This window comes from Rattus rattus, chromosome X (genome assembly GCF_011064425.1).
Source record: "Rattus rattus isolate New Zealand chromosome X, Rrattus_CSIRO_v1, whole genome shotgun sequence".
Classification (NCBI taxonomy): Eukaryota; Metazoa; Chordata; class Mammalia; order Rodentia; family Muridae; genus Rattus; species Rattus rattus.
The window spans coordinates 125,612,140-125,624,861 of NC_046172.1; the positions used below are offsets into that span (position 1 = coordinate 125,612,140).

General features: G+C 37.5%; 1 pseudogene; it reads left to right on the plus strand.

Annotated features, from left to right (window-relative positions):
• Positions 1-6,882: 6,882 nt before the first annotated feature.
• LOC116888329 lies at positions 6,883-7,631 on the plus strand (annotated as a pseudogene).
• Positions 7,632-12,722: the final 5,091 nt, after the last annotated feature.

Sequence of the window (12,722 nt, forward strand, 5' to 3'; positions counted from 1 at the left end):
ATACAGAGGGAAAGGATTTGTGCATACTAACTTTCTCCAGCTTCTTGCTATTTGGACCTCTCAGCAAAGCTAAATATATTCCAGAAAGGTTCCTTCCCCAGTCACTGACCTACATATGTATCCTCTATGGAAATGTCACCATACTCCAACACCCCTCTCTCTCACACACACATTTTCCACACACATACATATCATCCATTTGTTTTTCTGACTCGGCAAAAATAATTTGTCTAAATGTTCATGCAAATACTTTCTTTGTACATGTAGAAAACTAGGGTAAGACACATAATGTATTGAATTACTTTGGTGTCAAATAAAGGATATGTACTGTAGGAATAATTAGTGTTTTATTTTGTAATATTTCTATACTGAAATTTACTTTTATAATAAAAATATCAAAGACACTCCTTTAAAAAGTATCATCGACTTTTCTTCATATAGGCCACAGGACCCAGGTGCACAAACACTTGAAAAAACACAAAATCATCAGGGAGACAGGAGGGGGATGCTGCAATACTTTCTTTAGTTTTCTTTCAGCTGAGCTTGAATTTATCAAGCCAATGGGTTTTATTTTCACCATGTTTAACAAAGATTCAAGACAGAAATAGCAAATGCATAGACAAAATATAAGGTTGGATACTGTATTAGTCACTTTCCTGTTGTCGTAATAAAATACCTTGACAAAAGCAATGTATGGCTCTTTTAGTTGGTGACCAAGCAATCGGGGAAAGACTTGGTGACAGGAACAGAAATTTAACTAATTATGTTTCATTTGTGCCTAGGAAGCAGAAAGAAAGAGAGGAAGTGGAGTGAGGCTATTAATTAATGGAGTAATTAATTAATTCACTTTGCATCCCAATATCAGCCTTGCTCCTCCAAGTCCCCCCTGTCTTGAAGCTCCTCTGTTTATCCTGCTCACCATGCTGTCATAATTCTATTTTGCTTACTAATCTATTACTATAAATGAAGTGTGATGATGATTCAGCTACTCTGCTAATTTTCATAGGAATTCTTTTTCAATCTGCACTTCTGATATATTATTGAATTTATTCTGTATATAATTTCTGTGTCCCTTATAAAGGTCAGCGCCTGTTCTATTCAAGGTTCTGAGTATAGTAACACAAATTAACCTGCTTTTAACAAGTTAGCATTCTAGAAGAATTTTGGAGTAGATAACCAGAAATCAAATAAATATTTAAGCTGAGTTTAATTAGAAGTACTAAAATGAAAAGAAGTCAGTGGTTCTGTGATAGAGAATGGTGGAAGGAGGAAGGCTAACGTAGTATGGGGAATTTGAACCACATTCAGTGAGGTTAAGTGAACTGTCCTTTAAATGTCAATGTTATCTTTTATGACCAATGTTTAATTTTCAAGGACACATTTATGAAATATTTCTTACACTTCAAATGTTTGAATAACAAATATATGTTGATTTTGAATTATGAAAAACTAGGATACTGTTCTAGAGGATTGGATAAACATTCTAAAGGGAATAAAATTGGCACATTACAGTACTAGAAAGAATTTCAGTGTAAATGAATATGGTTAATTACTAAGGGGGTCTTGCAACTAAGTCGTGGGACACATTAATGTTAAGACAAAGAATTGGGAGGTGGATACAGCAAAGAAATGAATAGCCAGAGAATATGATCATACAAAGCCAATGCAGGGAAAACCAGAGAATGTGGCATTATGGAAGGCAAGATGTTTTAAAGAAAGTGTGGTCATATATATCCATGGAAAGGAAAGATCTAGCAGCATAAGGGTATAGGTGACTATCACGGACACAGTGTCAAAGAAACATCAGGATTTAGAGGCAGGATTGGAATGGTTGAAAAGAGATAATTATGAAATGGTAACAAAGAATACAATTACCATTTTAAAAAAAAGTATACTGTGGATGATAGAGATATGGAATAATAGCAGCTACCCATGCAAAATGAGGTAAAAGGGGTTTTATCTACTGTTTCAACTTATAAAGATACTCAAGATTCTCTTGATACTGAGGGAAGTCTATACTGATGGATGCCAGAGTGGCAAGAGACAATTGCATATAGGAAATCTTTATGTAAGCTGGAGGCAAAGGAACTAAGTAATAGTAATTAACCACAGTATTATAGGGAGGCAAAAAGACCAAGGATAGGAGCAGATAGTTCAGCAAATCTACTAGTGAGGGAAAAGATTCCCCATGCCTTCACATTGATTTTCCCAGTGAAATAGGAGAAATGTGTGTAGCTTGATGTCATTATGCAGGTGAAGGCAAGTACAGGATAAATGAGGCCTGTCATTGGACAAGAAGAAGCAACGGGCCAGAGAAAAGTTTTAGAGAGGCAGAACAGGCAGGAGCGAGGAAAAAGGAGCTGAGAGAACATGGCATCGGATGTTAAGATTCTTTTTTGGACATATTACAGGTTGTTATGACTATTCTTAAGGAATGGATATACAGGGTTTTGTGTTGTCTAGATGGGCAAATTATATCTTATCAATTAGATCAGAGGATATTGTGTGATGTGTTCTTTAATGTGGTGACTTAATTGAGTTCAAGAGAGTGTATGGTGGCCAGATGCACCAGGCCCACCACAGAATTGGGATATGTATGCTTGGCATGGTAACAACCTACCTGGGAACTAGATGGGTAGAGAGATTGATACAGGCTCAGAGAGTAGCTGTCAGCAGTGTGAGAAGGGATGAAGATTAGCAGGTGAGACGCTTTGCTGACTGAGATGAAAATATCCCACAGATGCCTGTGGCCCTAAGGGGCCGGCTAGCGTGGAATAAAAGAAACCTTTATTTCTTTTATACCACTACAGATATGTTTGTGTTCACTTAAATATACACACTTTAAAGCACAAAATCAGCAAGAAAATTTACACAATACTTCAAATCATTCAGAGATCTATGTGTATATCAAATTTATTTGCATAGGATGCTATTTTTCATATTGGTGCCATATAAAATAAGACACAAAGATCTTATTTGCCCTTCAACAGATTTATCTTTGCAAGAGCTGTGCTTCACAAAACTCTTCTCTATTTGATAACTGTTTCCTTCCATGATTTTAACATCGTTTTTCACAGAGCAGAATATGAATATTTTAATAGTGTTCAATGAATCAATTTATCAGTAATTTAGAAACACTATTCTATGTAACCTATATAGTGTGCTATTTCAGAATCTTGTGTGGATTATTTACAGCCACATGCGTCATCCTTTCCTTTTACCCTGTTGTCATGCAGTCACTGAAGGTGTTAAGGTTGCTAGAAACATCTCCACTTATAACTCAGCCTTACCATCTAGTGGGAAATACAAAAGGTTTACAGTATCACAAGTCTTATTTCCTTATTTTAAAGGCTGGTTACCATACATATAGTATTATTTACCTAACATTAATTAAAATAAAGGATGATGATATAATGAATGATTCAGGTATGGGTTCTAAAATGAAATTATTCTAAACCATGACTCAGTGCTGCCTCAAGGAAATGCTTGGAGCAAAGTGACATGGAGGGGAGAGACAGGAGGCAGAACCAAGAGAACTAAAAAGGAGGTATTCACTCATGATGGAATTGGCAGACTTCATTTTTCTTTGTAATTAGAAACCAGAAATTCTCAACAAAATTACCTAGTAGTATATTAAACTTCATCAGAATCATAAGTAGAGGACAAAATCCGATAGGTCTGTGTTCTTCTTGCACCAAGAAAACAACATTTCAATTCTGCAAAACAATTTTTGTAGTGGTATGAAAGTTACTGTACCCGTATTTTGCAAGCAAGAAAGGAACTGAAACATATAAAGGCCCAAGCAATATCGACTTGCTTAATTTAGGTACAGACCATGCTGACAGATTTGGCCATCAGGGTTGAAGCATAGAACAGGAGGAAGTAGTTTCAGATAACAAATTTATATGAGGAATAAGAGGACTGTTTATATGTATGCTGAACTAGGAGGACCAATTACTAATACCAATTACTTTCCAAGCTACCTACATGCTGCCTTTTCTTGGTATTTGAGTTTTGTTTTTGGTACATCACAAACAAGTACAAGTACCAGCCAATGTTCCTTTTCCAGGCGAACAATTCCAATATATTGTGAGGCTAGCTTTCTATTACTCCTTATTTAAAATTTTATTTTTATCTTTTGGAAATTATAATGTAAATGTGTCATTTCCTTCTTCCCTTTTGTTCTTTTTCAATTGCATGGCTTTTTTTCTTTTCTTTAAGATATGCCCATACATTATATATCTGATATGAGTTTCTCAATTCTCATACTGTTTCTTGTATGTATATGATAATATATGTATATATATATATATATATATATATATATATATATTCTCAAGACTTACTACTTGGTACTGGATAATCAATTGGTATGTTCTTTCCTGTTTCTTCTACTTTGACATTAACTAGTTGCCTGTTGATTTTTTGTTTGTTTGTTTTTAGTTAAGGTGGCCTCATCAACTTTACCTCTTTCAATACAAACATGTCTGTGAGCAAACGTCTAAAAGTAGGGTGTTGTAGAGACTGACTTATATAAGATATCTTATAATAACAAACAAGATGATCTCCTTTATTAAAACACATTGCAATAAACACAGTTATAAAAAATGAAATATGTCATGCAAACAGATGCAATTAAATGCTTGCTTTAAATTTCAATCATTTCTTTTTCCTATTCGATCAAATAATTAAACAGGTACATTAAGTAGAGAAATTGTATAATTGTCAGATATCCATTTTGTTTTGTGTCCATTATGTTTTGTCTCTGGAAAACAACATGTGTTAACACTATAACAATACTAAAAGCACCATCACAATTCATTTTAAGAATGGCAAGGAAAAAGCAAAGAAGATTAACTTATGTTTCAGCAATAATTGAAAGGAACTAAATGAGTCATTTGGAACTGTCCTTGTACAAGACAAAGTACCTTGATAGACTGGCCCATATCATGAGGGCATCAAAAACCTTTATATACATTTTTTAACAGTTTAGTGTTAGGAAACCAGATTGATATGATACTAGAATAACTGGTATTTTTGGACACATCAAAGAATGAATAAATTTATTGAAAATAAATGACAAAGAAATTTGTTTACCAAAATGTGCCTCTAAATTTCTTACCCCTCCACTCACATCCTTAAAACATCAAATGCCTATTTGATTATATTCTCACTACCAGAGGAACTACAATGCAAACAAATACCAAAGTTATCCTGTCTTCTTGGATTAATTTATTCACTAATAATATTAATTGTGTACTTAATCAGAGAAATACTAAAAAATAACCCTTGGATGTGTAAATGTAAATATGAAGCAGATGAGACCCTTTTTGTCAAGAAAATTCTAATGCAACCTTAAACTATACAGAATTTCATCACTCTGTTGTAGCAGACTTCTGGAAAGATAATAAAAGTTATTCCTGTTCATTTATCTCAGCAATTATTGTTTGCACAGCATCACTAGGCTCAGCAGGTTGGATTTTCTGTTAAGAAAGAATATCCAATACTGAAAAGAATCTTTTGCTGACATTTAGGGTCAATATAATTCCATATTAATTGTCATTTCTACAGCTAATCATCTAGAATCTAACCCATATGGGCTGGATGGAGTTTTACTGTCTTCATGAATGAATCACCATCCTATAATTCAGTACCCTGAAAAAAATTGACATTAAACAAATGCCCACTCTGTTAAAAAATTTGCAAACCACTTCCCACCCCCTGATTTCTAAATTCTGATTCTTCCCATAGAACTTCGAAGCTTAATCCACTGTACTGTTTCTCATTTCAAAAGATATAAACTAAAAACTCCCAAAAGGGGAAATGCTGTCATACTTTATAACAGAAAGTTGACACCAGTGCAATTTGTAAAACTTGTTTTTGTGTCGACACATCATCTTTTCAGTACTATTATTCTATCTCTTTCAAATATTTCCAGCTAGTATCCAGCAGGAAAGGGCTTCATGCCTTTGAGTTCTGTTTCTTACTAAAAATCATTGATTTCAATATTTTCTGACTTTCTACTATATTCTTCTGGCTTTTGATTTATCACAAAAAATAGAACTCCTTATTTTGAACAACTAACCCTCTCCTTGGTTCTGGAATTGTGTCTAGCATTTTGAAATTTTTGAGTCACTGGTAAAATTATCCTGTAATTGTCTAGTCTTCACTGTCTGCTTTCAGCAACTATATTTTCAATGATGCCACCAAATGTCTGAAGCACTCCCATTTTTGTTGAGTCTAGTCCTCCAGAGGAGAAATCAGATATACTAAGGAATAGGATATTTCATTTGAATTCATTCCTAATAACAGTAGAAATACTTGGTCATTGTGTGCTTCATAACAACTTCCTCAGTAACCAGTTTCTTTGCTACCCTACCTTGTCTATACTAGATACATTATTTTCTCTTCCTAAATATATAGCTTAAATGGAAGATACTATAGTGTTTCAGAACATATTTTTCCATTTACAAGTAGAACTAGAAGGAATGAAAAGTTGGCTGAACTTTCATAGAATAGAGAGCTCAATTCTCTCACCAGGATTAGCAGTGGAGGACCAAGATCTCAGGACTAGAATCTACAACAATATAGTTTACTGATGAGATCTTTTTTCTTTTAATTCAGCGTATGAAATGTACAATTCCATTTGCTAATACTTTCTTTCAGGATAACATACTTGTACCTACATGTACAATTTATCTTTTTACCTTTCTCTAAAAAAATACAGTACTTTTTAAAATTAGAATATTTTTCATACGATATCTTTTGATCACAGCTCCTCCAGATTCTCTTCACTCCCTACCCAGCCACTCAACTCCTCATCTTTGTTCTCTTTCTTTAGAAAACAAACAGGCACGTTCTGAGATTTCATCTAAACTCAAGATGGAGACTGCAGGAAGCAAGAAGCAGAGCACGGAAGAGCCAAGGGAAGAAGTGGAATGCCGGAGATGTCTAGTCAAATGATCACATCTTCTGCAAAGACTAAAGCAATAGGGAAAAAATAAAACAAAACAAAAAGTCAGAGAAAGATGGCATTTCTAAACCAAAGGAGAAAAATGCACAAGATCATGAGACTCCACGACACACTTGTAGGAAGCCCAAGTTGAAGAATGTTCCTGACTCAGCCAAAGAGGCCAGGTTGAAGACATCACACCAAAAAAAAAAAAAAAATGAAGACCAAATCTTGGGAAGAGTCTTAGGTGACAGTTCCCCTAGAGATCATCACCATGCCAGAGGAGGAGATGTGTGCTCTCATTGATCCTCCTATACTCTATGAGGAATTCAGCACCATGGTGGTAACTAGATCTGCCTCCAAGGCAGTGTTGGCATCTTGGTCCAGAATTGCAGCCAAAGCTAAGAAGTTTGAGGCAGTGACTTCCAATGCAGTATCAGAGACCTACGGGGAAATGTGGTGTGTGGTGCATGAGACAAGCCTTCCTGTGACCTCAAGTGGTTGGGTTCAGCTGCAGTTTCATGATGGACAAGCCTAGGCACCTCATAAGAAAGGGAAAGCGATTGCTCTCTTCCTGTTTTGAGCTTGCACATTTCCACCCCAACACCTGGAGGACAACATGCTGTACCCCAAGTATGTTCCTAGGAACAAGGTCTTAACTGAGAGCCTTGAAGGATAAAGGACGGATCTCTTAAGGTTGGGGCTAGCTGCTGGCATCACTCATTCTTGAGGCATGATCTTCAGAGCAGCAGCTGACACTGAGATTAATGGAAATCCACATCTATGCCTTTGAACATGCCCGTCGTACCTAGAAATGATGGGGTATTATAAGTTAGTTGATACTTAAGTACAAGCAGTTTTGAAAAAGCCAGTGAGGTTACCAAAAGGTCCTCCTCTGCTCATTGTGATGACTGAACACTGGAAATAGCCTTTTACTCTTGTGTGAAGACAAAAAAGTATCCTGTGTGTTTGCTGCAAGTAGGTCCTAGGGAAGGAATATGACATCTCCAGATACAACACTTGCAACTCCTGTCACCAGAACAATGGGGTCATAGCCAGTTCTGTAGTCAACAGTACAGGCTTGTGCCTGTAGCCTCTGCATGTCCTCTTCACTGGGTTGTAGTATGATGTTAGTGTTTAGTATTTCGGTTTGTTTTCTTCTGTTCTAAAATATTGCACAAAATCTGGAAAAAAGAAAAATAAAAAGAAACAGGCAAATGAAATACAAAAAAATAACCCAAGAATTTAAGAGAAAAAATACAGAGCATGCATGTGCACATGATACACACACACACACACACACACACACACACACACACACACCAAACCTACAAAAGTACAAATTAGAAATTATAATATACAAACAAAAGACAAGTAAGTCAAAAGTTCCCAAACAAAACAATGTGAAACAAAATGTCTACAAAAATGTTATCCAGTTTATTTTATGTTAAGCTTGGGGCCTGCTCTTTTTTTTTTTTTTTTTTTTTTTTTTGGTTCTTTTTTTTTCAGAGCTGGGGACGAACCCAGGGCCTTGTGCTTCCTAGGCAAGCGCTCTACCACTGAGCTAAATCCCCAACCCCGGGGCCTACTCTTAACTATGGTTACTATACCCAGTGAGGCACCCCTGGAGAAAACATATTCTTCATTTGTGAGCAGACATCAAGTAGGAATAGCTTCTTGGTTAGCAATGGGAATTTGTGTTTACTTCTGGGACCCTGTGCTGTCACAGTGTCTGTGAGTTTATATGTGCTTCAGTATTATTTTGTCTAGAAGATACTGTTTCTTGGGGTCACTCATCCCCTTGGTCTCTTACAGTTTTTCTGCCTCTTTCTCTGTATTTTCTGTATTTACGACTGACTATTCCAAACCCTTTCATTCTCTACTCATTGTCCAGTTGTATGACTCTGTTTTAGTTTTATCTTCCTTGTAGTTTTTTTTTTTTTTTTTTTTTTTGGTTCTTTTTTTTTTTTTTTCGGGCTGGGGACCGAACCCAGGCCTTGCGCTTCCCTAGGCAAGCGCTCTACCACTGAGCTAAACCCAGCCCTAGTTTTATCTTCTACAAGAGGAAGCTTCTCTGATACTGATCGAATGAGGCAATGATTTATGGGTATAGCAGAATGTTGTTATGAGCCATTTTCTTGCTATGTTCCTTTAACAGAACACCAATACTTTGTTTTCACCAAAGCACATGGCCTATCTACTCTTAAGTTGGTGGCCGCCTGCGCAGTGCCAGATATGGAGTGGGTCTTAATTTCAATGAGATGGTTTTTAGATACTCTCACAATATTTGTGCCACTTATTGCACCAGCATATCATGCTGGTTTACCATGGTTATAGAACACAGGTTTTGTCATTGGTTTGGTGGTTGCTTTTCCCTCTTCTGATAGCAAGCAAAGTGCTTTCCAGTACCATGAACAGGAGTCAGTAAGGTGAAGAATCTATTTAGGTACTAGCTCAACTTCTCGAGTTCAATGTGATATATAAATGTTATCTTCAGTAATAGGGACTCACTATCAACTTGAGAAGAACAATAGGCTTCACAATAGGCTAAGTTGTTTGGGGGTTTCCACGAAGGCTCTGAATGGGTGTTCCTTCTGCCTCTGTTTTAATCTTTGCCTCCCTATTCCCTGCTAAGGGTATTCTTGTTCCCCTTTTAAAGAAGGAGTGAAGCATTCACATTTTGATCATCCTTCTTGAGTTTCATGTGTTCTGTGCATCTAGGGTAATTCGAGTATTTGGCTAATAGCCACTTATCAATGAGTGCATACCATGTGTGTTTTACTGTGATTGGGTTACCTCACTCAGGATGATATTTTCCAGTTCCAACCATTTGCCTACGAATTTCATAAACTCATTGTTTTTGATAGCTGTGTAATATTCCATTGTGTAGATGTACCACATGCTGTCAAGCTGCTGATATATGCTCTCTCCTGTTTCTTTCTGCAGGTACTCAGAGCTATGAGTTTTCCTCTTAGCATGGCTTTAATTGTGTCCCATAAGTTTGGGTATGTTGTACCTTCATTTTCATTAAATTCTAAGAAGTCTTTAATTTCTTTCTTTATTTCTTCCTTGACCAGGTTATCATTGAGTAGAGCATTGTTCAACTTCCATGTATATGTGGGCATTTTTCCCTTACTGTTATTGAAGACCAGCTTTAGCCTTTGGTGGTCTGATAGGCCGCAGGGGATTATTTCTATCATTCTGTATCTGTTGAGGCCTGTTTTTTGACCAATTATTTCATCAATTTTGGAGAAAGCACCATGAGGTGCTGAGAAGAATGTATATCTTTTTGCTTTAGGATAGAATGTTCTATAAATATGTGTTAAGTCCATTTAATTCATGACTTCTCTTAGTCTGTCTTCATCTCTGTTTAATTTCTGTTTCCCTCACCTGTCCATTGATGAGACTAGGGTGTTGAAATCTCCTACTATTATTGTGTGAGGTGCAATGTGTGCTTTGAGCTTTAGTAAGGTTTCTTTTATGTATGTAAGTGCCCTTATATTTGGAGCATAGATATTTAGGATTGAGAGTTCGTCTTGGTGAATTTTTCCTTTGATGAATATGAAGTGTCCTTTCTTATCTTTTTTGATGACTTTTGTTGAAAATCAATTTTATTTGATATTAGAATGGCTACTCCAGCTTGCTTCTTCAGACCATTTGCTTGGAAAGTTGTTTTCCAGCCTTTCACTCTGAGGTAGTGTCTGTCTTTGTCTCTGAGGTGTGTTTCCTGTAGGCAACAGAAGGCAGGGTCCTCATTGCGTATCCAGTTTGTTAATCTGTGTCTTTTTATTGGGGAGTTGAGTCCATTTATTTTGAGAGATACTGAGGAATAGTGATTGTTGCTTCTTGTTATATTCGTATGTGGAAGTGAGTTTATGTTTGTGTGCTTTTCTTCTCTTTGTTTTGTTGCCAAGACTGTAAGTTTCCTGATTTTTCTAGGGTGTAGCTTGCCTCCTTATGTTGGGCTTTGCCATTTATTATCCTTTGTAGGACTGGATTTGTAGAAAGATATTGTATAAATTTGGTTTTTTCATGGTATATCTTGGTTACTCCATCTATGTTAATTGAGAGTTTTGCTGGATACAGTAACCTGGGCTGGCATTTGTGCTCTGTTAGGGTCTGTATGACATCTGTGCAGGATCTTCTGGCTTTCATAGTCTCTGATGAGAAGTCTAGTGTGATTCTGATAGGACTGCTTTTACATGTTTCTTGACCTTTTTTCCCTTACTGCTTTTAATATTCTTTCTTTGTTTTGTGCATCTGGTGTTTTGACTATCATGTGACGGGAGGAGTTTCTTTTCTGGTCCAACCTATTTGGAGTTCTGTAGGCTTCTTGTATGTTTATGGGCCTCTCTTTCTTTAGGTTAGGGAAGTTTTCTTCTATGATTTTGTTGAAGATATTTACTGGTCCTTTGAGCTGGGAGTCTTCACTCTCTTCTATACGTATTATCCTTAGGTTTCATCTTCTCATTGAGTCCTGGATTTCCTGTATGTTTTGGACCAGTAGCTTTTTCCGTTTTACATCATCTTTGACAGTTGTGTCGATGATATCTATGGAATCTTCTGCTACTGAGATTCTCTCTTCTATCTCTTGTATTCTGTTCATGATGCTTGTATCTATGGCTCCTTGTCTCTTCCTTTGGTTTTCCATATCCAGCATTGTCTCCCTTTGTGCTTTCTTTATTGCTTCTATTTCCATTTTTAATTCCTTCACCGGTTTGATTGTGTTTTCCTGGAATTCTTTCAGGGATTTTTGTGATTCTTCTCTATAGGTTCTACATGTTTATTTATGTTTTCCTGCATTTCTCTAAGGGAGTTCTTTATGTCTTTCTTGAAGTCCTCCATCATCATGATCAAATGTGATTTTAAATCTAGCTCATGCTTTTCTGGTGTGTTTGGATATTCAGTGTTTGCTTTGGTGGGAGAACTGGACTCCGATGATGCCATGTAGTCTTGGTTTCTGTTGCTTGGGTTCCTGCGCATGCCTCTCGCCATCAGAGTGTCTCCTGTGTTACCTTGCTCTGCTATTTCTGACAGTGGCTAGATCGTCCTACAGGCCTGTGTGTCAGGACTGCTTTAGACCTCTTTTCCTGTTTTCTTTCAGCCAGTTATGGGAACAGAGTGTTCTGCTTTTGGGAATGAAGTCTTTCCTGTCTACTGGTCTTCAGCTGTTCCTGTTGGCCTGTGTCCTGAGTCGACCAGGCAGGTCGCTTGGAGCAGAAAAGTTGGTCTTACCTGTGGTCCCATGGCTGAAGTGGCTCCTAGGTGGCTGCTTTTGAGTTCTTCCTGAGCGTGGCAACCAGGAGGGCCTGTGCCACCTTTTCACGGGTCCCCGTGCACCGAGGACCCAGATGGCATTAGGTGTTGTCCTCTGGAGTCAGAAATGTGGGCAGAGTGTAGTCTCTTCTGGCTTCCCAGGCATGTCTGCTCCTTTGAAGGTTTAGCTCTCCCTCCCATGGGATTTGGGTGCAGGGAGTTTTTGATCGGTTCCCTTCAGATCCGGGTGGTGTCTGGACCACAGGGGACCTGCTGCATGTGTGCCCCTATCTTCCGGTTCTCAGAGGCCCTATACAGTTTCCTCTTGGGCCAGGGATGTGGGCAGGGGTGGGCAGTATTGTTGGTCTCTCCTGCTCTGCAATCTCAGGAGTACCCACCTGTCCAGGAGGTGAGCTCTCTCTCTCTCTCTCTCTCTCTCTCTCTCTCTCTCTCTCTCTCTCTCTCTCTCTCTGTGTTTGGGAGCAGGGAATGTGGGCTTGGATCAGTGAGGTTC